General features: G+C 47.3%; 1 protein-coding gene across 1 annotated transcript in view; it reads right to left on the bottom strand.

Moving 5' to 3' along the window:
• LOC138521181 (CD209 antigen-like protein C) overlaps positions 1 to 26,053 on the bottom strand; it is a 307,261-nt gene that overhangs the window by 103,213 nt on the left and 177,995 nt on the right. The window lies entirely within an intron of this gene.

Here is a 26,053-nt window from a genome sequence, read left to right as displayed (position 1 = left end):
CATCATAGATTTATCCTCAAATGCCGGGCAGAACCATTTATGCAATATGATATGTGCCGAACAAGTATAATGGGCATTTTTAGTGACCTACCGAGTTTGAGTGATATCACGTCCGGTGACATAGCACAAGTAGAATTCTTAAACGATGACAACCTGGCGGTGGTCAGATTGTGGATCACCTCAAATGTGGTTCGAAATGTGATCTGGCAATCTCGACTTGAACTGTTTGCATTGGGATTCTTGTTTGCTATTGATCTGGTTAATTATGATGATGAAATTGAGTGGGATATAAATACAACTAAAAACACAACTAAAGAGCTGAACGTGTACAAATTGGATAAGCGACATCAACCACAAAGCCAAATGAATGAAATATATCAAACATCTAGATCTGTATCTCAATTACAAAGAAACTCATCATAACTATCGGAGGAGCGCGATGTAAGACAACTTTCCATAGTTAGTTGGAATACATGTGGTTACGTACACTTACTTAATGACTGCTCAAGCCTTTTGCCACATACAATAGTGATGTTACAGGAAACTTGGTTGCTCACAACACCACTGTGGCATGGCTATGAGATAATTTCATCTCCTGCACTTAAAACAAATGGTAGACCAGCTTCGGCTATGTTAGTGGCACTAAAAAATGGAAGAGGTTTCACATTGGAACCTTGGAGCACGCCTAACCCCTATCTACAATTGGTTAAAATTATCTATAAACATGGCACAATTGCAGCACTCAACATATATAGAAATCCGGTGGGAATCACAGACTCAAAATTCTTCAAAGACATAGAAGATTTACTAAACATTATTCTAATGACGAAAGAAATAACAAACACTCTGATTGCGGGTGATCTAAATCTTCATTGTCTATCCACCGTGGCTCATAAGAAAAATGCAGTGTGTCTTAGATGGGAAAGCTTGATGAAAACCCGCAACTTTATCATGCTAAATGGGTCTCAAAAAAATGATATACCACCGAAAAAACACGTGGGCAAGAGGCACGTGTAAGTCAATAATTGACTATATGTATGTTGACACTAACAGGGTAATTCATGGAAATTCGCACAAAGTGTCGCACGCGGCTGGCGCACAGCGTGCCCGTGCGAATGTCTGCGCCAGCCGCGTGCGATAAAATCAATTTCCGCGCACAGCGTATTCATGGATTCTCGCCTCCAAAAGCAGACGTGGCGCAGAGTGGTGCAGCGACCCTGCAGCAGTGCCAGTTACGCCCCCAAGAACGCCCTCGCGCAAGGAAAAGCCATCAAGATCGCAAAACCATCGCAAAGGGCTGCGCCAACCCTGGACCAGTTTACCGGACTGGCAAACAGCAAACGCAAAGCGGGGAACGTGTATTACAGGTTTCGGGAACACGCGTGCGCGAGAAGTTTCACATGCGATCGGGCCTGGGGGAGCGTGTGCGTGTATTTCAGGGGTGTGTGAGAAGTTTCACACGCGATTGGGCTGGGAGCGTGTATTTCAGGGGTGCACGGGAAGTTTTACACGCGTTTGGGCTGGGTGCGGGTATTTCAGGGGTGCGCGGCAAGTTTTACACGCGATTGGGCTGGGTGCGTGTATTTCAGGGGTGCGCGAGAAGTTTCACACGCGATTGGGCCTGGGGGAGCGTGTGCGTGTATTTCAAGGGTGCGCGAGAAGTTTTACATGCGATTGGGCTGGGTGCGTGTATTTCAGGGGTGCGCGGGAAGTTTCACATGCGATTGGGCAGGGTACGTGTATTCCAGGGGTGCGTGGGATGTTTTACACGCGATTGGCCTCGGTACGTGTCGGCTGGGTGCGTATATTTCAGGGGTGCGCGGGAAGTTTCACACGCGATTGGGCTGGGTACGTGTATTCCAGGGGTGCGCGGGAAGTTTTACACACGATTGGGCTGGGTACGTGTATTCCAGGGGTGCGCGGAAAGTTTTACACGTGATTGGGCTGGGTGCGGGTATTTCAGGGGTGCGCTGTAAGTTTTACACGCGATTGGGCTGGGTGCGTGTATTTCAAGGGTGCCCAGGAAGTTTCACACACGATTGGGCTGGGTACGTTTATTCCAGGGGTGCACGGGAAGTTTTACACGCGATTGGGCTGGGTACGTGTATTCCAGGGGTGCGCGGAAAGTTTTACACGTGATTGGGCTGGGTGCGGGTATTTCAGGGGTGCGTGGGAAGTTTTACACGCGATTGGGCTGGGTGCGTGTATTTCAGGGTTGCACGAGAAGTTTCACACGCGATTGGGCCTGTGGGAGCGTGTGCGTGTATTTCAGGGGTGCGCGAGACGTTTTACACGCGTATGGCCTGGGTGCGTGTATTTCAGGGGTGCGTGGGCAGTTTTACACGTGATTGGGCTGGGTGCGTGTATTTCAGGGGTGCGCGAGAAGTTTCACACGCGATTGGGCCTGGGGGAGCGTGTGCGTGTATTTCAGGAGTGCGCGAGAAGTTTTAGACGCGTATGTCCTGGGTGCGTGTATTTCAGGGTTGCGCCAGAAGTTTCACACGCGATTGGGCCTGGGGGAGCGTGTGCGTGTATTTCAGGGGTGCGCGGGAAGTTTTACACACGATTGGGCTGGGTGCGTGTATTTCAGGGGTGCGCGAGAAGTTTCACACGCGATTGGGCCTGGGGGAGCGTGTGTGTGTATTTCAGGGGTGCACGAGAAGTTTCACACGCGATTGGGCCTGGGGGAGCGTGTGCGTGTTTTTCAGGGGTGCACGGGAAGTTTCACACGCAAATGGCCTGGGTGCGTGTATTTCAGGGGTGCGCGAGAAGTTTTACACGCGATTGGGATGGGTGCGTGTATTTCACGGGTGCCGGGGAGTCCTACATGTGATTTGGCAGTGTGGGTTCTCCCAGGTGTTCCCTTACACCCTCCACGGCCCCTGCAGGCAGCCCACACCACAGGGGACTACCCTGCCTCCCTGGTCATGTCCCGCAGGCAGCCCACCCAACATGGGCATGCCCCCCAGCAAAGGCACATATCTCCTTGCACTACTGGTCACCAACACATGTCCCCTTGCACCCCCAGCATTGCGGGGCACCTGCCAGCAGGCCCCCACTCATGTCCCACTCATGTCCCCCTGCACCCCCACCCCCCAGCATTGCGGGGTACCTGCCAGCAGGCCCCCACTCATGTCCCACTCATGTCCCCCTGCACCCCCACCCCCCAGCATTGCGGGGCACCTGCCAGCAGGCCCCCACTCATGTCCCACTCATGTCCCCCTGCACCCCCACCTCCCAGCATTGCGGGGCACCTGCCAGCAGGCCCCCACTCATGCCCCACTCATGTCCCCCTGCACCCCCAGCCCCCAGCATTGCAGGGCACCTGCCAGCAGGCCCCCACTCATGTCCCACTCATGTCCCCCTGCGCCCCCACCCCCCAGCATTGCGGGGCACCCTCCACCAGGCCCCCACACATGTCCCCCAGCCAACATGTCATCACAATCTAGATCCCTGGCCCTTATGGTCAGCCTCCAAATGCCAAACACCCACCCGAGTATTGCATCCACCCACTTAGAAATGACAATAACATGATAGAACCCCAATTGCAAGTTTGGAAATGAACACATGTCCCTCACTTACACCCAATGGGTGTCAGTGAATCTCAAAACCCATATCATGATATGCATGATACCAATGAGATGATACTACACATTGAAGTTTGATGAAAAAAATGTATTAAAAGCAGCATAAATGGAATTAAAAATAAACAAATGACAATGGGAATCAAAAACCAAAAGCAGCATGTCCGTAAAATAATGAAAAACCACAAATCATAATCCAAAGGAAAGGTGTCCAAAGTCACAGTTCAAGAAAGTAAATCCAAGGTAAAAACAAAACCGAAAACCATTGCTCCATGGGTAAATCCAAAAAAAAAAACTAAAATCCAACAGTCAACTATATACAGATAAACAATCTAGGGTCCATGATCCCAACTGAAGAAATGAAACCTATATAAAAATTCTACCTAATAAAAAAACTATATACAAAAATGTGGTCCATTGTCCAAAAGCAAAGGAAACCTAACACTAACTACATAACTATTTACAAAGGCAGCAGGCTAGTCCGACGGCTCACTGGTTGTTGTCATGGGCCAGGGCATCATCAAACTCCTGTTCAATGGCTTGGAGGCGGGCATGTTCCCTGGCCCCGAGGTCTCGCAGGGATAATGCAGTTTCCAGCTCCAACTCCCTGCGAAGACCCTCGAGGCACTCAGCCCGCCTCAGCGCCCTCCGCATGGAGTTCTCCGCCCTGACCATTGTGAGCCGTTCCTCCTCTGCCCGCTGCCACTCCGCACCTTTCTGCTGGCCCAACCGCTCCCACACGGAAGCCACTCCCATTCCAGGGTTCTCCTGCCCTCCGGCCGATGCCTGCACCCCTGGTGTTGATGGCCCCGAGCCATGATGCCTCCCACGTCGAGCCTGCCGCTGCCTCCGACGCAACTGCCTGTGCCAGCACGATGGCATCCAGGCTGATGGAATCCACCGACGCCGTCGTGCACGTGCCCTGCCCGATGATGCCGTCACATCCTCCATCTGCTGGGGTCCAGTTGCTGGTGTGTCCACCCCTGCTGGACCTCCGACTCCCGACTGCGGCAGGGATGGGATCCCCACCGAGGTGGCTGCATTGGTCAGGGCAGGTCCACAGGGGGCCCTGGTGGCATCTGGGCCGGAAGACGGCATGGAGTACGACTGGCGCATAGCCTCCACAGAGGAGGAGAGGGTCGCCAGAGTGCCCGACACATGTACGAGACCCCCGACCATGACCGCTCCCAACTGGGCCACGTTGGCATGGTGCTCTTCATGATGACGTGCGTGCTCCCCCCGGGAAGCACGCACCACATCACGAATGACAGCCGTGCACAACGCAACACCAATCAGGACCTTCTCCATACGGCCAGTGCATGGTGGTGCAGTCACAGTGTCAGGGACAGTGACATGCACAGGCACCTCCACGGCGACCTGTGCTGCCTCCTGCCCCTGCCCCTGGACTGCACCACTTGCACCAGAAGGGATGCCCCCACCAGGCCCCATGTGCGGCTCAGTAGCGGCCTCCTCCTCCTCTGTGGAAACCACCAACCTGGATGGCTCCACACCGTCTTCTGCCGTTGCAAGCCCCTGTGGCGGCTCACCCACCCCTTCCGCTGCAGCCGTGGGGGCATCCCCGTCGCTTAGCTCCACAGCGCCATCTCCGCCCTCTTCTTCACTTTGCGCTGTGTAGAGGGAGACATAGAACACAAGCATCAGGGTACTGTACAATGGTCCCCTAGACAGGAAGCAATAGCAGATGAGTGGCACTGTCAAAGATCACTTCAATCATGTCCCTCCACAATACATGGGTCAGTGCAGGCAAAACACATGCAGTAACAGGCATGGCGCATGCTATGGACATAAGCAAACATGTCCAAGGGACTCTTGAAGCATACAATGTTGTTTTTGGACTCACATGCATCATGGGTTATGCCTATCACATGCACACACTTCAACGTACTTTCATCCATCTGGACTCGTACACCCCAGACACAGTGGATGCAAGGATAACTAGGCTGCATCAATGATTCTGAACATTGTCACAGACATGTGTCATGCATCCATGGCATTCACAAGTCACAGACACGCAGGTCAGAAACACAGACATGGACACCATACATGTACATGGCATCAGCACCCATCCCTCACCCCCACCCATGTCCAGGAACAGAGACTGGCATGCTCTCATGTGTCCATTCCGCATAGGGCTCCCCATGTTGCATTTAAACACATACACCAACCGTGTGCTTCACACATTACTGGTCTCACATGCATGACCATGATGTCCCTGCACACACACACGTGTACATGGCCTATGTCACACATACAGGCAAGTATCAGACAACCAGCACACTGCAACATGCCCTGTCTCACACAGCAATGCTTGGCCACTTACCGCTCGACAGCATGGAGTGCTGGGCGTATGCGTTCCAGGACCCTCAGCTGGATGGTACTCATGCTGCCCCGGCCCCCCTCCACGAGGCGCCAGGCCTTTATGAGGGTCCTGGACCTCAAGTCCTCCCAGCGCTTCTTGACTTGCTTGATGTTGCGGGTTGCCACCCCCTCTGCGTTGATGGCAACCACAAAGTCGTCCCAGATCCTGTCCGGTCCTTCCTTGTCGGCGCGTGGTGATACGAAGAGGGCATCATAATGCCCCAGGACAAGCTCCACCAGGACACCAACTTCCTTCTGACTGAAGCTGGTGGCCTTCTGTCCCTCTGGCTGGGGGTCACCAGTGGTCTCGGATGGTGTTTGCCCCGACATGGTGACCCCGAGGCAGGCGTGGGTGGGCAACTGGGTCCTGGGGCTGGGCTGTAGAGCGATTGTATCCCAGTCAGGAGTGTTCTGTTCCAGCAGGGGTGGACACAGCAACTGGACCCCTGCAGATGGCTGATGTGCAGGCACCAAATGCCAGGGCACGGTGGCAGCAGGCAGGCAGGCAGCAGCAGATGGCTCGTGGGAGGCTGCTCGGGGCTCTGGGGGGCAGTAATTCGGCCTTTTGGGCAGGAGCGTGGTCTTCCGTGTGCTTACGCGTGGCCAGCTTGATACGTAGTTATTTGGCACGTGAAAATTCTGCATGTCAGTGTGTAATTCGAGGAAAGGCCCTTAGCGCGTAAGCGCGTCAGCACGCATACGCGATTCCATTGGACCAAAGGCCCTTCACGCGTATGCGCGTCTGTGACGTATCGCACACGGGCGTTGCTTTTCGTGGGGTGCGGTGCGTGTGTTTTGTAGGCGTTGGGGTTCACACGCTATTACTTCACAGGGGGTGGGTGTTGGCTATGCATTCTTCTACACGCAAGGCAGACAGTGAGTGGTACCCTGCTCCCCCAGACCCGATCGCGTGTAAAACCACCCGCGAGCCCCTGAAATACACACACACGCTCCCCCAGGCCCGATCGCCTGTGGAACTTCTCGTGCACCTCTGAAATACATGCACACGCTCCCCCATGCCCGATCGCGTGTGAAACTTCTCGCGCACCTCTGAAATACACGCACACGCTCCCCCAGCCCCGATCGCGTGTGGAACTTCTCGCGCACCCCTGAAATACACGCGCACAGGCCAATCGCGTGTGAAACTTCTCGCGCACCTCTGAAATACACGCGCCCAGGCCAATCGCGTGTGGAACTTCTCGCGCACCCCTGAAATACACGCACCCAGGCCATTCGCGTGTAAAACTTCACACGCACCCCTGAAATACACGCACACGCTCCCCCAGGCCCGATCGCATGTGGAACTTCTCGCACACCTCTGAAATCCACGCACCCAGGCCAATCGCATGTGGAACTTCTCGCGCACCCCCGAAATACACGCACACGCTATTATTCACATAGCGGGTGTCCGTGTTTGTCACGTACCCCTTTGCACGTCATTTGTCCTAGAGGGCCCAGTATGAGACATTCATCAGAACTGTATATAGGTGCTTTATGTTAGCGCACAATTTGGCGCACATTTTTTTCCTGCGCAGGGACACTACCGCCTGCTTTCGTGTGGCGGACATGTATGAGCCTGTGCGCGTCTTTGGCCGTGCGCTGTTTTTTCCTATTCGATTCCATGAATACGTGTTGTAGGCGAGCGTGTGGGTGTTCCACGCACTTGCCTCCTGTACTTCCCCCGTGACGCCCACATTTTCACGAGTTGTTCCCCATTCTGAGTGTAACACCCCGTGTTACGCCTACTTTTGTTATGTGCGCCGCGCTATGTGCGAATTCGCTGTGGCCTTATCGCACGGCGTTCGATGACCTGTGCGCCAGCGTGCGCTGTGCACTTTTTCAGCGCACATCCCACATTTTGCGCGTGCACGGACTTCCATGAATAGATGTGCGCTGTTTTCTATGCGATAATCGCACTTGCACTGCGATTTTCGCTATTTCACTGCGAATCGCACGTTTTCGCACGCGTGCGCCGTTTTTTCAGCGCACATTCATTCCATGAATCGGCCTGTAAAACTTTCAGTCAAATAACTAATTTTGAAGTGTTGCACCAAAAACACAGTGACCATGAAATGCTTTCTGCTACTTGGAAGAATACACAACTGAATGAAGTGGCTAAAAATAAAGGATATATTCCAGTGTAAATGATTGACAACTCAAGAATGTTAACTGCATTGGAATCCAAAAACATCTCGGAAATGTGGACATTGTTAAACAACGCAAGTCAATCTACCCACTGTCAGTACAAATAAATGGTGTATTAGAATCGGATTGGGTTAGACACTATCAAGACCTATATGCTGGCACAGGGATGACAAACCCAGAAAGTTTAAAAAAACCAAGACAACTTTCAAGAATTACTTATCTCAGAAGAAGACATTCTAAGCTTCATAAAGAAATCTAGTAGATCACGAGCACCGGGCCCTGATGGGTTGAGTAATTACATGCTCAAAGAACATCCTGAGCAGTGGGCAAAAATTCTTTCCAACATTTTTTTCTTGATTATAACCACAGGTATAGTCCCGGCATCATGGCGGAAGTCAATAATAGTACCCATCTTCAAAAAGGATGTGTCCTTCCAACTACAGACCGATTGCCCTTTTAGACGTACCAGGGAAAATCTTTACTATGTTTATTCTGAGGGATTTCAACAAATGGGCAATAAACAACAACAAAAGGGACCCATGCCAGACAGGCTTTATAGCAGGCCTTGGCACTTCAATTAACCTACTAACCCTAACCTCAATAATTCAACATCATAAACAAACAAGACAACCACTGTACATGACATTTGTAGATTTCCGCGCTGCTTATGACTCAATCTCACGAGAAATGCTGCTTCAAAAGCTAATTCAAGAAAATTGCCCGTTGCATATAATTACTTTAATAGAAGCTCTATACTCGGACACAAGTATCCAAATAAGGATAAACCAAGAGGGTCTCTTGTCCCCTGCTATTCAAACATATAGAGGACTTCGCCAGGGATGCATTCTTGCTTCTGCTTTATTTAGTTTTTTTATATCAGATTTACGTAGGATATTTACTGCTATATTTGCAGACGCACCTAAAATAGCCAACAAAAGCATTCCGGCCTTCTTATATGCCGATGATTTGATACTTTTGTCAAAAACACCTGTTGGACTACAGAAACTGCTGGACGTATTATCTACATATGTAACAGAAAACTTATTAGTGGTTAATCTGGAAAAAAACAAGCTTATGGTATATAAACCATCACTGCAAAAAAACAGGAATTACATATGGACAATACAGAAATAAAAACTGGAAAAAGTTCAACAATATACGAGCTGGGGATGATAATCACAGGAGCTACCCATGAAGCACAAATATCAAAATGGTCCAATAAACTTGATATGCTGATCTCGCAGGCCAAAATAATTCAAGCAAAATATTGGAAGTTTTCCATCTCACCAATCCTGACATATTTCAAACAAAAGGTAACACCAATACTATTGTATGGAGATGAAACTCTACCAACCCTACATGAAATTTTATGGGCTAAATTCGAATCAAAATTTTGGAAGAGTGTTTTAAATTTACCAAACTGCACTCCAATAGCATTAATCAGAAATTAATTGGGACTGATTTCTATTTACACTCGCTATTTGTGGTACTTAATATCTTTAAGCAGGAAGTGCATTTTAGCAATCAACTCAAACATGCTCATAGGAGTTTTGGCACAGCACATACTCTGCTCAGATGACACCTTTGCGCAAGGTTGGCGCAAGGAGGTCATAAATGCAATGGCTTATGGCGACGTTACACTGAAGCGATTAATTGAAAACCCAAACGCAGTCAAAACCAAACTGTTCCAGTGGGGCTGGGGTAGAAATAGAAACACGTGCTTAAGATATAACGATTTCGATGGAACGGTGTTCATGCATAAGAAATACACATTGGCTGAACCATACTTACTAAAAAGCCCATCTGTGCAACATAGAAAAGAGTTTATGAGAGTAGGATTTAATCTGTGGTCAACACAAGAGGTTCTAGCAAAAAGGAAAAAAATCTTAACAACAGAAAAAGGTTGCAGGTTCTGTAAAATCACATCACAAACAGAAACCTTACGCCACCTATTGGTTGACTGCAGTGAATTTTGTAACCAAAGGGTCAAATTCTTAAAACCAGCGGTAAAAGATCACACAAACCTGTCACATGACACCCTATGGAACATGATAGTTGGTGGACTTTCTATTCGGCTAAGAATGGGAGCCTTACATTTCTTAAATAGTTTAGAAGAGCTGAGAACACAAGATAAAGACAAGGAAATGAAACAACGAATTCAGACAAAAATCGAACATCTCCTGATGCTGAAAAAGAAAATTAAAATGAAGTGAACTTTTATGCAACTTTTATGCAAATGTTTTTATGTAAAGTAAATGTTACGCTAATGTGACCAATTTGTTGTCGTGAACTGGCTCCCATTTGATGCCTACATTCATTTTAAATTAACTTTTATTGTTATAATCATGTTTTTCGCTTTTGTATTGATAAATAAATTGTAAAGTTGATTAATTTCAGCTAAAAACAATAAAAAAATAAAAATAAAAAAAACATCCCATAATACATCACAATTTTGAGGTTATAGAGTGGAGACCCACTTTTTCCACCGATTGTGGGGTGCTCTTGTCATTCATGCCTCCTGCCTCATGTATGCCCTGGGTGTGGGAGGTTCTCCATCATTCAGGGATGCCCAACTCTCCATTTTCCAATTCCACACAATGCACTTCAGCTGCAGCACCGCACAGCATAAGAGTACCATCACTTTGTGTGGGTACGTTCCCATTCCCTGCACCGCCACATGCAGCGGGAGACCCCTTAGCAGTCACAATGAGACAGACTGTGTGGGTGACCCTGTGCATCCTGTTTCGCTCATTTTTAAATCTGACCCTTAGTCCTCAGATATAGCTATGTGCTTGTTCAGCCTTATATGGCTTCCTCCATTTCTCAATACTTACCACCCATCACCCTTCACTCATTGCCCTGCTTAATTTCACTGCCTCCACACATCGCTTGCCTCATCCTTTTCACTCTTATTGACTCCTGCTACTGGAGCGTCCTCCGTCCCGGCATCAAGGACATCACAACAATTCTTGCATTCAAGTATGCTCTCAGACAACGCATCCTATCTCTTGAAGATGCACCTGGACTGATTCAAGTCATTATCCCTGCTCCCCTTGGCCCCCCACATCTGTCATCTTCTGAACTGTACATAATGGTAAACTATGTCATATCATCAGTATTTCAATGATTTATTATGCAAGCTCTAACTATCGAAACTCTTTGTACATTGTGTACCTTTTCCATGTTTCCATGTTGCCACTTCCTCCACACCAACAGGCTGTTGTGTTGTCTCATCTCTACTCCACTATTATTGCAAACCTACTGGAAACAGTATTGTTCTGCTTACTGTTGTACATTTAATGTGTTTTCTTTCCCTGTTAGAAGCACTTGTCTAATTTGATGGGCACAGCATTAATTGACACATCTTTTGGTGGCTTTCAAAAAGGACTCCATTGGCACTACGCACATGGCTTCAATCGACATGTCTAGCACCTGTGATAGAGTCAATCATACCATCTTGCGGAAAGAGCTGTCAACTTGGGGTGTCCTGCTGAAAGTGGTGCAATTGCCGGTGAACTTACAAACTGGTACGTCGATTAAACCGAGATTGGCCAGGGAGGGAATGATGTCTGGACCTATGGAGACACAGGTTGGCCTCAAACAGGGTTGTGCACTGGCTCCAGCCCTCTTTAGTGCATACATCAGTGACATTGACCATCTCTGGTCCTTTGCACCTACACATCCGATAAAGCTGGGTCACCTTAAGTTGAACTTGTTAGCTTTCGCTGATGACCTAGTCTTTTTTGACAAGACCGCGATCAGATCAGGTCTAATAGTTGCCCAATATCTGATTGGAAGGCCTCATTGAAAACTAAAACATGGCCTTTGATAACCCAACTAAGGAAAATCAAACATCAGCTGTGTACATTTTTGCCTCTATCTTTGCTTTGTTACTATCAAGCAAAGGCGGAACCAATAATTTTATACGGTCTCGATGTGACGACTATAGAATTGGACCATTATTAAAACACTGTCAGTTATATGGAGGGAAACCCTGGGACTGTCAAAGGGTATTCCTAATGCTATTATCAGACATGAAATAGGCTTGATTCCCCTGCAATGTAGGGTTCGCTGGAGGCAACTAGCTAGCTATGCAAAGATCTTATCCCCCCAAATTAATTCTTTGTATATTGATTTAGGGGAAATGGTAACATCACAATCGCTGGACTTGTTAAATGTCTTTAAGGTCAATATGACTACGCTTCTAATTGATATACAATCATCGGAGGAGGAGCTTGGTCATAGACCACTTAAAACAAAGCACACATTATTCACTAAGGACTGGTCAGACACAATAGGTCTTCTAGACTCGTATCAGACATATAAAGATTAAGCCTTTATTGATCTACGTCAAGCTTTTGACATGATCAATCGCGAGCTGCTGTGGACAAAACTTCAAACCTGGAATTGTCCGAGATCTATATTGGAGCCTATTCAAGCCTTACGTTCTGGTACATCAATTCAAGTACGGCTAAACAACCAAGGCGACTTGTCATCAAAAATTCCTACACACAGGGGTGTGAAGCAAGGCTGCCCTTTGGCAGCTGAGCTCTTTAAGCTCTTTATTGCAGATGTCCCAGCTTGCTTGAACCGGGTCCAGTGTTTTTCTCCAAAAATCAACAACACTCCGATAAACTGCATAGCATATGCGGATGACCTTGTCCTAATTGATCGTACCCAGATTGGTCTTCAACGGCTGCTGAGTAATCTCAGCGACTACTTAAAACAAAATGACTTGATCCTGAATGTTGACAAAACTAAGATAATGGCTATCGGTACAACAACATCACGGAAAGACCAAGCCTTTAAATGGACCATTGAGAATAACATCCTGTCATCAGTGAAGTCCATTCGCTATCTTGGCGTCATGTTTAATAACTCCATCAACGAACATCACTGGAGGCAAGACCTGATTGCACGGATGAACCAGTTTGCAATCCAAGGGGCCAAGATAAACAGTGAATATGGAAAATTTAGTTTGTCACCAGTTTTGATATTTTATGTCCAAAAGGTAATTCCAGCAATTGCCTTTGGTGCTGAGGCCGGATGGAATTTGGCCGCACAGTTTTGGCATAAACTCGAGGCAATATTCTGGAGGCGCGTCTTAAGACTCCCAAACTACGTATCCATTACTGCGATCCGTTATGAGTTATCTTTGAATTCCCTACACTCTGTTGTAATCTGGAAATCTTTGACCGCCTGGAGGAAAATGTGCGTAGCTGCACCGTCCCCCGCTTACCAAATTTTGGTTGCGAAACATGAAGTTGCCAACAATCTATTTTACGCCTGGAAATCTGCCTTGGCAATCCACCTAAACAGCGCCGACATATCAACTGATGATTTAATTAATTTGCCAGAGTTGGCAAAGATTAAATTTGAAAATTGGTCTTGGATTTGCAATTCAGAACTTCGAAGCAAACTGAAATCCACGCTGAAATCAGAAACTACAGTGCATAAATTGAACAAACCTTGTCGATACCTAGTAAAATGTCCAAATTCACAATATCGTGAAAAATTCCTGAAGTTTCGGCTGAACGCCATTCAGTCTAAAGAAATGCTGTGGCAACGCAAAAACAAGGACACTGCAGATAACATATGCCGATTTTGCCGCAATGCCACAGAAACGTCTTATCATCTAGTAACAGCATGCGCAGGGGTGAATACCCAGCGACAATGCCATCTTGGGAAATATGCTCCACTGGATAACGACACGGCCAACTGGTGGGGCCGTGCAATTTCTGGATATGATATCCAACTCACATGTGCTGTCGTCAATTTTCTGGACTCTCTTTTCTTGAGCCCCGAGGCGTAATTAATTAATTAACCAACTAATCAACAAATTTCCACGTATGACCATGTAATCTTTGGGTCTGAACAGCAGTTAGTTAAGAGGTCGAAACCCTGATGTATGCGACTGCTAGTACATCTAGCTGTTTGGTCGTAAGACGTTTCTTAGATGTACAGTTTTGTTTTCTATGTAACAAAAGTTATGGCTGACCAACTTTCTTTTTAGTTGTGATACCATAACTGAAGTTTCAATAATAAAAAAAAAAAAAAAAAGATTATGCTAAATTCCAGAGGAAGAGAGAAAACGTATTGAAATAAATTAATCTCTTTTCTTGCTATAGGGCTCGCAAATTTATGTTTGCGTTTTCGTCTGAACCAATTGCCAACATTAGAACGCACTGGCGCCTGGTCTTTCTTCACAGTTAGTGTGCCCCCGCTATTGTAGATTGTTTGGTTGTAACTTTTGCCCTGAATCACTTACACATCTAGTGTTCTTTTGCCCTAAACTTACTTTGATTAGAATCCATCATTTTAAAGCACAAGTTCCAGAAGAAATTTGAGGACTGGGGGAGTATTTTGCATACTACACATCGCATACCTTATTGTTTTTTGTTGGCGTGCCTCGCAGAGGTTTGCAGGTCCACTTTTCTATGTTGTCCATCACGTAGCCTATTTTTACAAATTATTTTGGGGGTGCTTTTTAGACTGCACCATAAGTGGGAAGGCTCTGCAGAGAAGAAAAGGGTGAGGACCTGGACAACAACGAGGGCAGGAGAGTGGTGAGCCTGCAGGCGCCCTTGCACCACCAAGATCCACTAGGGCCAGGAGGGATCAGCCTGAGGCACCACCCCATGAAGAGGCACATGTGAGGGAGAAAGAGCCACAGAGGAAAAGTGCTTCACCAATGAGGAGTTGGCAATCCTCACAGAGTTTGCTGAGGAACACTATGTGACTCTCTACCCTTCAGCTGGCAGTGCCCTTATTCTGACTCAGCAGATGAGGGAGTGGCAGGAGGTCACAGACCTGATCAATCACTGTGGCATGGAGAGGTGCACGGCTGCACAGGTCCACAAGAGGATAGATGACCTCATGCGACAGACCAAGGAGCTCAGTGGGAACCTGGCCACTGCCCAGGCCATTGGAGAAGGTTCGCCAAAGGAGGAGGAGCTGACTCCATTTGAAGCGGTCGCCAGTGTACTTCTTATCAGTGAGCAGGTGGTTGGTGTGGTAGGTGTGGACACCCATGTTGCCACATCAGGTGAGTGCCATGTGTGCATTTTATATGTGCATACATTTTCACATGATATGCTCACATATGTTGGGGTAGATTTGTCTGGAGTTGGCAGCCATCCTTTGGCACAGCAGAAATGCTACTGTGTACACTTCCATCGCATGATCTACATTGAGGGAGGTGGTTGTGATGACTGTGTGCAGTTCACGTTGATCTCACAGTACACATCGCTGTTTACAGGATTTCATTGCTGTGCCAATACACCTATGTCTGCCAATGGTTTGCAAGTACATCTCAAAGGTCACACACACAGTGTCATGCATGCGCATAGTTTATCGTGAATGGAAGTCATGACTCACAGAGAACAACAACAAGGTGTGGATGTCACTCATGCATTCTCTGGCTGCCGGTGGACATGGATGAGCAACAATGTTGGTGCACAGATGTATGTAGATGTCGATGGGCAATAGATGTTTCAGTGAAGTACATTCCACATTTTGAGTGTCAATGTAGCAGTGGCCATGCAAGTGTGCACTGGTTATTTCCATGTCACTCTCTACTCACACATGGTTGAGAAGCATGTGATTGTGACTGACAACATATGTGGCCAAGGGAAATGTGGGGATGAGGGTTATGGAGATCATGGCAACTCATATCTTTTTTGGTCAGCAGATGTACAGGTCAGACTTCCACATGTTGCAATAAGACAAGGTCAGAGCAGAGTAGGGGCTCACTGGTGGGATTGAAACTCTCAGCCATGTCTGTGTGTATGTATGTATGTTCCCTTGATCCGACAAACCATGGCATGTCGCACAGCCTAATGTGCCCTGACATCATTGCACAGGTCATGGAATGCTATTCATCTGTGCCTACCAGGTCACAGTGTGCTTTGTATTAATGTGTGATGTATGTGCATTGGCCACTTGGTGTCTGTATTCATGGCAATTCTCATATGCATGTTGTTCCAGGTACTCATACCTTGGTATGTTGTTTTCTGTCTTTATGCAGGTGATGATTCAGCAGATGGAGAGAAGGAGGAAGAGGGCAGGGAGGAGGAAGATGCACAACCATCCATCAGTGCAGCACACTGTGTGTTGTTCGTTGAGACTCCCCTCCTGATGCAGTCAATTGTCAGCAGGGCTGCAGACTCTTCCGATGATGATACTGGAGGACATAATGAGGGACATGGAGCGTTCCCTAATGAGCAGTCCGGATGCCATGGAGCTCCAAGAGTTCCTTGAGTTTGCTAAGTCAGAGTAGAGGCAGGAAACTCTGGAGCCAGCAGTGGGCAGCCCCACATCACTGCAAGAATGCTTTCGGCCATGATGGGACCAGCAGGAGAGGCTGGTGTCCAACAGGGGGTTGCAGACCACCAGCCAATGATAGTGCACTCACTAAAATGCAGAGTATTTGGCATCAAGGGACCACCAGTGGCAGTTGATGGACACCTTGCATGAGACACTGCATGCAGAGATGAAGGCTTCAAGGCGCTCCCATAGTCGAGATGCAGAAGCCCACAAAAACAGCCTGCGGTTGGAGATTTTGGAATCTAGGAGATCACACTGTCGAGACACGGATGCCTTGACGCAGTCTCTGCATGAGGAGATGTCAGCCACAACAGTTGACCACCTCGAGGTGTGCACTCGCCCTGCAGTTGACTGCACCACAGTTGGGCTCACATAATGACTCAGTGGCCACTGGTGACCTACTTCATCTTGACCTCATCACAATAGGGGTCCTCATGCACAAATCTGTCTCACAAGTGGCCATAGCCAATGAAGATATGGCTTTGGCACTCTGCTGTCAGAGTGCAACAACCATGGCTCCACCACAGGGTGGCAGTGCCAGTCAGGGTCTACCACAGATTGTGGTCCCTGCCAGGATCCACCACAGGATGGTAGTTCTAGCAAGGATCCACCACAGGATAGAGGTACCAGATAAAATACGCCTCCTATTCTGCCTGTGCCCTGTTTTCCATGAGCCTGTGAATGGGATTTACAAAAAAATGTGTTGACATATGTGGACATCTCCCGCCCCCTTCTCCAAGGAGGACACCATTTTTACCCTTGTCCCTGATGGAATTTCCTTCAAATATATTTGGTCCTCATCCAGGGAAGACTATTTTTCATTATTCCTTTGTTCGCTTGATGTCATGAGACATTGCCCTCGAAAGGCCATTTTGAATTGAAGGACTGGACATGCTGCCATGCACAGTAGAGTTAACTGCCATGGTTTGTGGACTGCTTCAGCCTACCCCATACAGGTGCACATTGCAACCTTCAATGACTCTCATATGTGCAGTCTTTATGAGTGACTCCTTTACCTGCTCTAATGCATTGTCCAATGTTGTTACAGGTATCTTGACTCAACCTGTTCACACTCTCCCAGGGGTCCACCCACACCCTTTTTCCACCCCAGTCCCAATTCCTTCTGCTGGACACTGGCCCTCCATGCCCCCAAGGTGGAGGCATAGTGTTAGGTGGAGGGGATCAAAGAATTCACAGCGGAACAGCTGTACCAGCAGGTAAGGTTATACACAGTCAATCATGTTCATGGATGGTGATGTTTGCACATCAAGTGGCATGCAGTGGCACACGTAGGGTTTGCATGGATGATGTGATTCAGTGAAGTGTGGCTTCAGTGGTTCTGCTGCATTTGTCCTCCTTGACCTGTCGCTAGGCCTTGACACCATCAACCCTTGCATCCTCACAGACAGACTGCACTCTCTAGGCATTAGGGACTCTGCATTAAGATGATTCTCCTCTTACCTCTGTGACCATTCCATGATCACTATCCTCCCACCCGCCTCCTCTCGAACCTGCCCTGTCTACAATGGGGTCCCACAGGGGGACTCTCTATTCCTCCTGCTTTTCTACCGCGACCTGAGCCCCGACCCACCCTTCTCCACTCACATGACCCAACATGCAACAAATATGCAGATGACTCACACATCATCTTGGAGATCCCCAAGAATATGGCTTCTCCCGATCCTGACCACACCTCATGCCTCACGGAAATGTTCCACTGCATGACGGCTAGCCACCTCATCCTGAATCCTGGTACAAATGTGATGCTCATCTGCGGTAGTGGAGCACTCTTTCCCAAAGGCAACCCATGCCCTTCCTCTCCCCCTGACTCCAAGCATCCAGCTCAGTTAAGAACCTGGGATGAACTATGGATTGTAACAGGTTACTCTCTCATCACATAAACTGTGGATCATGTCGTCTACACCCCCACATCCTTACATTCATCTTCTCTTACCTCTCCTACCCTCACCGAGGCATGGAAATGTTACACATCATCCTCTCCCGCCTAGATTACACCTATTCTATTTATCTGGGCACCCTGCCTATCGGCTCAAAAAGCTCTAACAGATCCAAAACTCAGCTGCAAGGACCCTCCCTAGCCCTTGCCCCGAAGGGAACATATTGCACCTGCCCTCTAGGAGCTCTACTGGATTGCCATCGCCCAGCACAACACCTTTAAGGCCATGCGCATCACCCACTGTGCCCTCCACAAAACAGGCCCTGACTTCCTGTGACACTTGACTCACAGGCTACCAACCAACAGCTACCTTACATCAGGCTGTGCTCTCCTCCTAGTGATCCCTTCCTTCAACTACATTTCAATAGGAGGACCCTCTTTCTCCGTCCAGGCTTCAACAAATAGAGGACCACCTTTCCTTCCAGAGGACACTCAATACCTGACTCTTCCCTTCCCCAAGGTCAACAAAGTCCACATCCCATGCAATGTCCCAGCATAGCTTGCCCTGCTGCGAACAACCTGCCAGCCCATGGCGGTGTTCTAGTGTGACTGTGATGGGTTCCAGGGAGTCCTGCATTTCTGTGGCCAGCAGGGTATCTGGTCAAATGGTGTACCTCAGCTGACTTTCTTGCAAATGGCAGGGTGGCCTGTCTGTATGCCTCCCTGCACTCCACAGGGCCTATTTAGAGCACTTGCCCCATCTGGGTTTTCACTGCTTGGCACATGTGGACCCCTGATGGCCTTTACCTTTGTGTCACATATCTATCACTTGTTGTTTACTGTTGGTTTTCTATGTGTATTTTCCATCTTCAGTGTATTGCCTGGCTTTTCAGTTAACAAATGTCATTATCATCTTGCACTGGCAGTGGCTGCACTGTATGTGAATGTACATTGTGGTTGCATGCCTGAGCAACTTCCTCCTCTCCCCACAGCCTCTATTGTCCCTGCATGTGTTTGCACTAAACTCTATGATTCATGCTCCATTCCTAGGAACAGCTCCTCCTAGGGGTGGGCTCTAAATGAGGGGATGTGACAGATGGGAAGAGCAGACCTGTTCCTGAACTATTGTGACCATCGGGGGAGATGGTGCTCGACTCTGTAGTGCGATAGTCGCAGCCTTATTTGTGTGGGAAGCAAGTACCTGGGTCTCTTTCGGGTTTGCCTGCTGCGGTGTACTGACCATGTGCGTTTTGTTCTCCTCAACCCCAACCTGCTCTGTTTTTCCATCAGTTTTCCTGCTGGCCCCTCTGTCCCTCCTACCTTCTCTGTCTCTCTCCCACTGTCTCTTTCTTTCATTCTCCCCACTTTCATACTATGAAAGAGTTCCAAACCAAGGAGAACCACTTTGTAGGGGCTGATGGTTGAAGTCAATTCGAAGTGATAATCATCCTTATTCAAATTTCATAAATATGTCAAGACTATCTCGTCTTCAATCCCAAATTAGAAAGATATTGACAATATAACACGCCCAAAGTGCAATATTCTCAATCAAGCCTTGGTCCAAGTTAGGACATGGATTGTTGTGCTAAAAAATATCCAATAAAGATGTTTGCCAAGGGCGGCATGTATTTCACTCTGATGGCCATCCTGCACTTTCTGGCAGTGACAATGTTGATTGCAATTTATAATGATGTAAAGCTATTCTATTAATAGTATGTAGGCGAGAATGATGTGTTACACTTTTCTTAATTCCTTCAGCAGTTAGAAAATTTAAAATCGAAAATTCAGTTAAGTCACATAACCCTTGAAGTGCACATGAATCTCCATCAACCAATCTCTGAGCATATCTGTCCATAGGAATGTTGTCTCTCTTAGCCAAATCCTTGTTTCACAATTTATTTATTTATTTACTAGCTGGGGTACCCGGTGCTGCCCGTTTCCTGATCGAGTGGTGTCTCATGTGCCCTGAAGGATGTTGCTTTTGTCCTCATGTCAGCAGGTCTTGCTTCAGTTTGCTCTGGCATCTCATTTGCCCTGGAGAAAGTTGCTCTTTTCCTCTGGTCGGCAAGTCGTGCTGCTGTTTGTTGTTGTGTTTCAGAAGCTCTTAATATTGATTTTCGCTTTGCAGCAGATGGAGCTTTTCCAAGTGGTGTTCGTTTTTTGTGCGGCATGTTTCAGTCACTTAATGACTTCAGCACATTTGATAAAATGTCCAAGAAAGATTGATTGATTGTGCTCTCGTCTCGTGAATGAACTTAAGTAAACTGTAACCCTGCCATTTCCCATATTTGGAGTGGCGTGAAAATAAATGTACATTTTTGTAAATTCCGTTTAAAACTGCTTTAATGCACAGTTTCGAACTGTGCACAGTAGTAATACATTTTAAAGGAATAACCAACATATCGAACAGTTTGTTTCAGACACTTTTCCAAATGTTGCCTCCTTCTAGTACCTACTTTAGTGAATCGGGGTGAGCATCAGTAAATGAGGGTGTCTACGGAGTACATTTTTTGCATCTAAACATATACTACAATCTTGCCCGAGACAAATGAGGAATTCATGCAAAATTTGGTAGCAGTGGGTTCAATGGTGTGGCTTTGTATAGCCGGACAAACACACACACACAAAATTCTTTTTGCATATAAGATTTTTGCACCCAAACATAGACTACGATCTTGCCCCAGACAAAAGAGGAATCCATACAAAATTTGGTAGAATGGGTTCAACGGTGTGGATTCGTATAGCCGAAAAACCATACACACACACATACATTCAGCTTTATATATGAAGATTGGGGATTTATAATGTGCCTATACAGCAAAAAGGTGTTTCAAGGTGCAGCCACCAGTTGGTCCAACAACACAAGAAATAACATAATCACCAGGATTCCCCAGGTCCAAGTCAATTAGGCATCCACTGCCACTACTTAAAACAACATGTGTCCCGTAAACTGCTTGAATGACAAGGGAGGGATAATACTCACCACTGTGCCATTAATGGAAAACGTGTTCTGTGTCATGAATTACTAGGAGCAATCAACACTGTATTGTATGGCACGTAGGCTTCCTATTATGCAAGATCAAATCCTTGCAACCACAACATAAGCTGCCTGAATAAATCCGGTTGGCAATAAAATGCAAAAAACACTTGATCCTCAGATCAGTCGGCTGCCCTGAGGAAGTCTTTCATTCTGGCTCCAGACCATAAGACGTTGGATAGCATGGCCCTTCCATGAAGAATGAATGCCAAAGACTGACACACCGATACCAGCCAAGGACATGACATACCTCACCCACTGAGCCGAAGAAGCAGAGCAGAGGTTTACGGAGGGACGTAAACAATTGATTCAAGGACAAATTCAATCCAGCCATCAATTCGACATACACCTGACGACGTCACATCACATGATGGAGTTTCAAAGAGACAGGCTAGATGTCCCCCTACTTCAGGAGACACAGTGGCAGCGGGGCAGGGAACAGCGCCTCAGAGGAAGGTCGGCAGGGGAGGTGTATGTGGCCTCAGGCAACAGCAAGAAAGGAGGGGGAACAATTGTTATCTCAGCCCGACTAGGCCTAGTGGTAGACAGAGTGCAAAGCAACCCTGAGGGTCAGTTCTTATTTATCAAGAAGTGCTTAAATGGTGAGAGGCTTACAATATGCTCAATCTATTGCCCAAATTCTGGTCAAGCTGAGTCTTGGGAGGGTTTGAATAGGGAACTGGTCCTTTTTGTGAAAGGATCCCTGATCATTGGGGGCAATTTCTTTTTTTATTGGAATTTATTGAAATGTTCAAAGTCATACAATAGGGCATTACAATACAGTATTCAAAGAAATAACAAATCCAGTAAAACATAGCTGCATAAAACATTTTCGCCCCCCACAAAAGAAAGCCCATATTTTATTCAAAGATAACTTTTTCTCCCCCCGCCTCTGCCCCTCAAAACATTGTTTCCCCTCCTTCCTTAGTTCAATAACATATATGTTCAAAAAATAGTTGGAGGAGACTTGTTTGGTGCACATTTTAACTTATCCTTTATGTACACTAGCATGATTTGTTTAGACGCAGGGTCCTCTGAGACTGTTGTATGTCTTTTCCATCAAAACAGGTTAGAGTGTTCTCCCCAGAGGGAGGGGTGTGACCTTACATTTTCACTTCATAGTTTACTGATGGTTTCCCGGCCTGTATTTACAAACAAAGTCTCCCCATAATGTATCACGTTGGGCCGATTTCCCATGCAGGGTTGCAGTGATTTTTTTCCATAACACATATGTTTGATGCGACATTAATCCATTCGCCCTAGCTTGGTGTTTGTTCAGATTTCCATTTGATGACTAGAGTGGCGTGGGCCCCTAATAATAGGTGGGCTGCTAGGCCCCTGATTTTTTCACTTTCGTCTTCACATTGCTCAAACCCGAAGAGAACTAAAAAGGGATCTGCAGATTTCGTAACTCCATCAAGGTCTTTGATCCACCCCAGGTCCTCACTCCAATAGATCTTAATTCTAGGGCAGTCCCACCACACGTGCAACTAGTCTGCTATTGCTCCATATTTACGCCAACATAGTTGTCTCAGTGATTGCAACATTCTCGAGAGCCTGAGGGGGTCATATTGTCACCTGTGTAGCAATTTTATCGCATGAAGCTTGTATTGGCTGGCCATAGAGACTTTAGGGGCTGCCCTGCACATCCTTGCCAACATGCTCGGGTCAATCTCTTCTCCCAAATCCCTCTCCCATCTATTCCTCAAGTGTGAAGTGGAGCCCTTTCCCGCCTCAACCAATTCCCGATACATGGCGGATATTAAGCCCTTCATTTCATTTCTAGAGTTCAAGAGCTTCTCAAAGGGGGTGAGTTCCCTGTCCACCTTACCTTTCCATTCTATCCTTGACTGGACACCCTTAATCTGCAAAAAGTGAAATACAGGGAGGGGATCCAGCCCGAGGTTCTCACCCAGTTCAGAAATCGTAAGAAAGGACCCATTCTTCCAGAGCTGACCCGCCCTCTCCAGGCCTGCCTCAAACCAGGGTTGAAATCTATCTAAGTTAGGAATATTCTCTCTAATGCCTGTGAGGGACACATAGATGACTCAGAGAGGATGCCAAGAGGTTATTACCTTCATGTCCTTTCTCTCCCTCCATATTTCCCAAATGTTTCCCAGTATTGGATGATTTCTTAATCTCTGCACTAATTTGTTTCTCGGGACCCATAGCCACTTAGAGACCGTTGCCGGGGACAGATAGTGGTTGCCCATCGCAACCCATTGAGGTTCTTTACAGTTTCGTAGGTGGGGAATCAAAATTTGCAGTTGGGCAGCTTCATAGTATGTCTTCATGTCTGAGAGTCCCATTCCCCCCTTATCTTCTGGTAGTGTTAAAGTGTCATAGGCCACTCTCACCCTTTTACCATCCCATAGGAACTATACTACAGCTCTTTTAGCCTCATCAAAGAAGGAGTTTGGTATTCGTATGGGGAGCATTTGGAAGGGGTAGAGAAAGCGAGGGAGACACACTGTTTTTATCGCATTGGGTCTGCCCATCCACAATATCGTAAGTGTGTTCCATTTGGCTAGGTCTGCTTGGAATTTCTGGAGGAGGGGTGGGAAATTGGCTTGCATAGAGTTTGGTAACGTCTCTTGTAACCTGTATGCCTAGGTATTTAAACTTGAAATTTTCGAGGATAAGGCCCAGAGGGGAGAGTCTGTCTACATCTGCCTGTGTGGTTTCCTGCAGGGGAAATAAGATTGATTTGGCTTTATTAATTTTGGAGCCTGATAGGGTACCATATTCTCTAATCAGCTGGAGTGCTCTGGGGATCAAAGAGATGGGATTCGAAATGTTCAGGAGTTGGTTGTCTGCATACAGGGCTATTTTATACTCCATGGTTTCCAGTTTGAGTCCCTCAACCTGGGGGTTGTCTCTCAATTTCTGGGCTAGGGGTTCTATAGAGAGGGCAAATATGATGGCTGAGAGAGGGCATCCTTGTCGTCGTTCCTCTACCTAATTCAAACCAGCAGGAGTATTCACCATTGACAAAGACTGAGGCCTTGGGAGATGTGTATACTGCCTGGACCCCTTCCCTGAACCTCAGACCTATTCCGACTTTGCAGAGGACTACCATCAGAAAGCCCCACTCTACCCTGTTGAAACTTTCTCTGCGTCTACTGAGAGAAGAGCAGGGTCATTCTTCATGTTTTAATATGGTATTGGGCACGGTAAGGGACCGTAAGAGGATTGGGGGACCAGTGTGTGCCCCAGCGGGGTCGACTCTAGATGATTCAAAAAGTGAACCAGGATCTGGGCCTCACACACTCCCTGGTGGATTGTGAGGATGGGGATAGATCCTTCACATATTTTTCATCGGTACATAACTCCTATTCAAGGATAGACTTAATTCTGGCAGACACTGATGTGAAAGCCAGGTTAAAGACTACTGTGTCATACCTGTTCCGTGGTCAGACCATGATCTGGTAAGGATCTCAGTGGCGAAAGAGCCTTGTCAGGGGTCACCAAGAGGGTGGCGATGTAATGACTTTTTACTCAAGGATCGGGATCTCGCGCCATCTCTTCTTACGACATTACATAGAATTTTACCTTCAATGATAATGGAAAGGTAGGGGTACAATCTCCCTGGGAGGGCTTTAAGGCCAGAATTCAAGGGGTCTGAATTAGAATGGGCTCTCAGAAAAAGAAGGAAAGGATGGAACAAGAAGAATGTTTGATGGGGAAAATACAGGAGCTACAACCTGGTGGACCTAATGGCAATTATCTATCCCCGGCCAAGGCTGCTAAGCTCTGGCTCTATAAGGCAAAGCTAAATTCCATTCTCATCCAAGATACAGAGAAATAATTGTTATTCCTCAAACAAAAATATCATGAGCGGGGGGGGAAAGCAGATAAGATCCTGGCTTGGCGTCTAAGGGAAGTAAGGAAAAAGTATTGTCGTCATCAAGGGGTAGGGGGATACAGAGGTATACGACTTGGTAGGTATTGTGAGGGAATTTATCAAGTTTTACAAGGGGCTTGATGCCTCGTAATTTGTGCAGGATGTCGCCCAGATTGCTGCTTTCCTCGATTGCCTCTCTCTCCTGGCTGTCTTGTGAGAGGGGGCTGAGTACTTGGGCAAGCCTTTTACCCAGGAGGAAGTCATACAAGCTATTAGTGGGATGAAGTTGGGGACTGCACCGGGGAGTGATGGATTCTCGGTGGAATGTTAAAATTTGTACGGGTCCACACTGGCACCATGTATTGTGAGAGTCTTTAACACAGTGCTGTTGGAGCATCTCCTGGAAGCAATTATAGTGTCCAATCAGAAGGAAGGAAAGGACCTGACACGCTGTTCCTCGTATCATCCGATTTCCTTACTGAATAACAATGTGAAGATTTTAGCTAAAATCGTGGGTAGCAGGCTGGAGGCTCTGCTCCCATCCCTTGACCATGGGGATAAGGTAGCCTTCATCCATGGTAGGGCAGGCTCCGACAATATATGGAAGAGAATCAATCTGATATACAAGGCCCAAGCTAATAACGCTGATGCATTCCTCATTTCTATAGATTCGGAAAAAGCATTTGAAACGGTGGAGTGGCAGTTTATGAAGGTGGTCCTGGGGAGAGAAGAACTCGGGCCTCACTTCCTGTGATGGGTGGAGGCATTGTACACGGTGCCCACGGCATGGCTGCAGGTCTATAATGTTCTGTTTGACTCCTTCCGACGCTCCACTACGTCCT

The sequence above is a fragment of the Ambystoma mexicanum genome, chromosome 1q (assembly GCF_040938575.1).
Source record: "Ambystoma mexicanum isolate Mex_15411 chromosome 1q, UKY_AmexF1_1, whole genome shotgun sequence".
Classification (NCBI taxonomy): domain Eukaryota; kingdom Metazoa; phylum Chordata; class Amphibia; order Caudata; family Ambystomatidae; genus Ambystoma; species Ambystoma mexicanum.
Note: the sequence above shows the minus strand (reverse complement) of the source record. Positions and strands in the feature narration are given on the sequence as shown.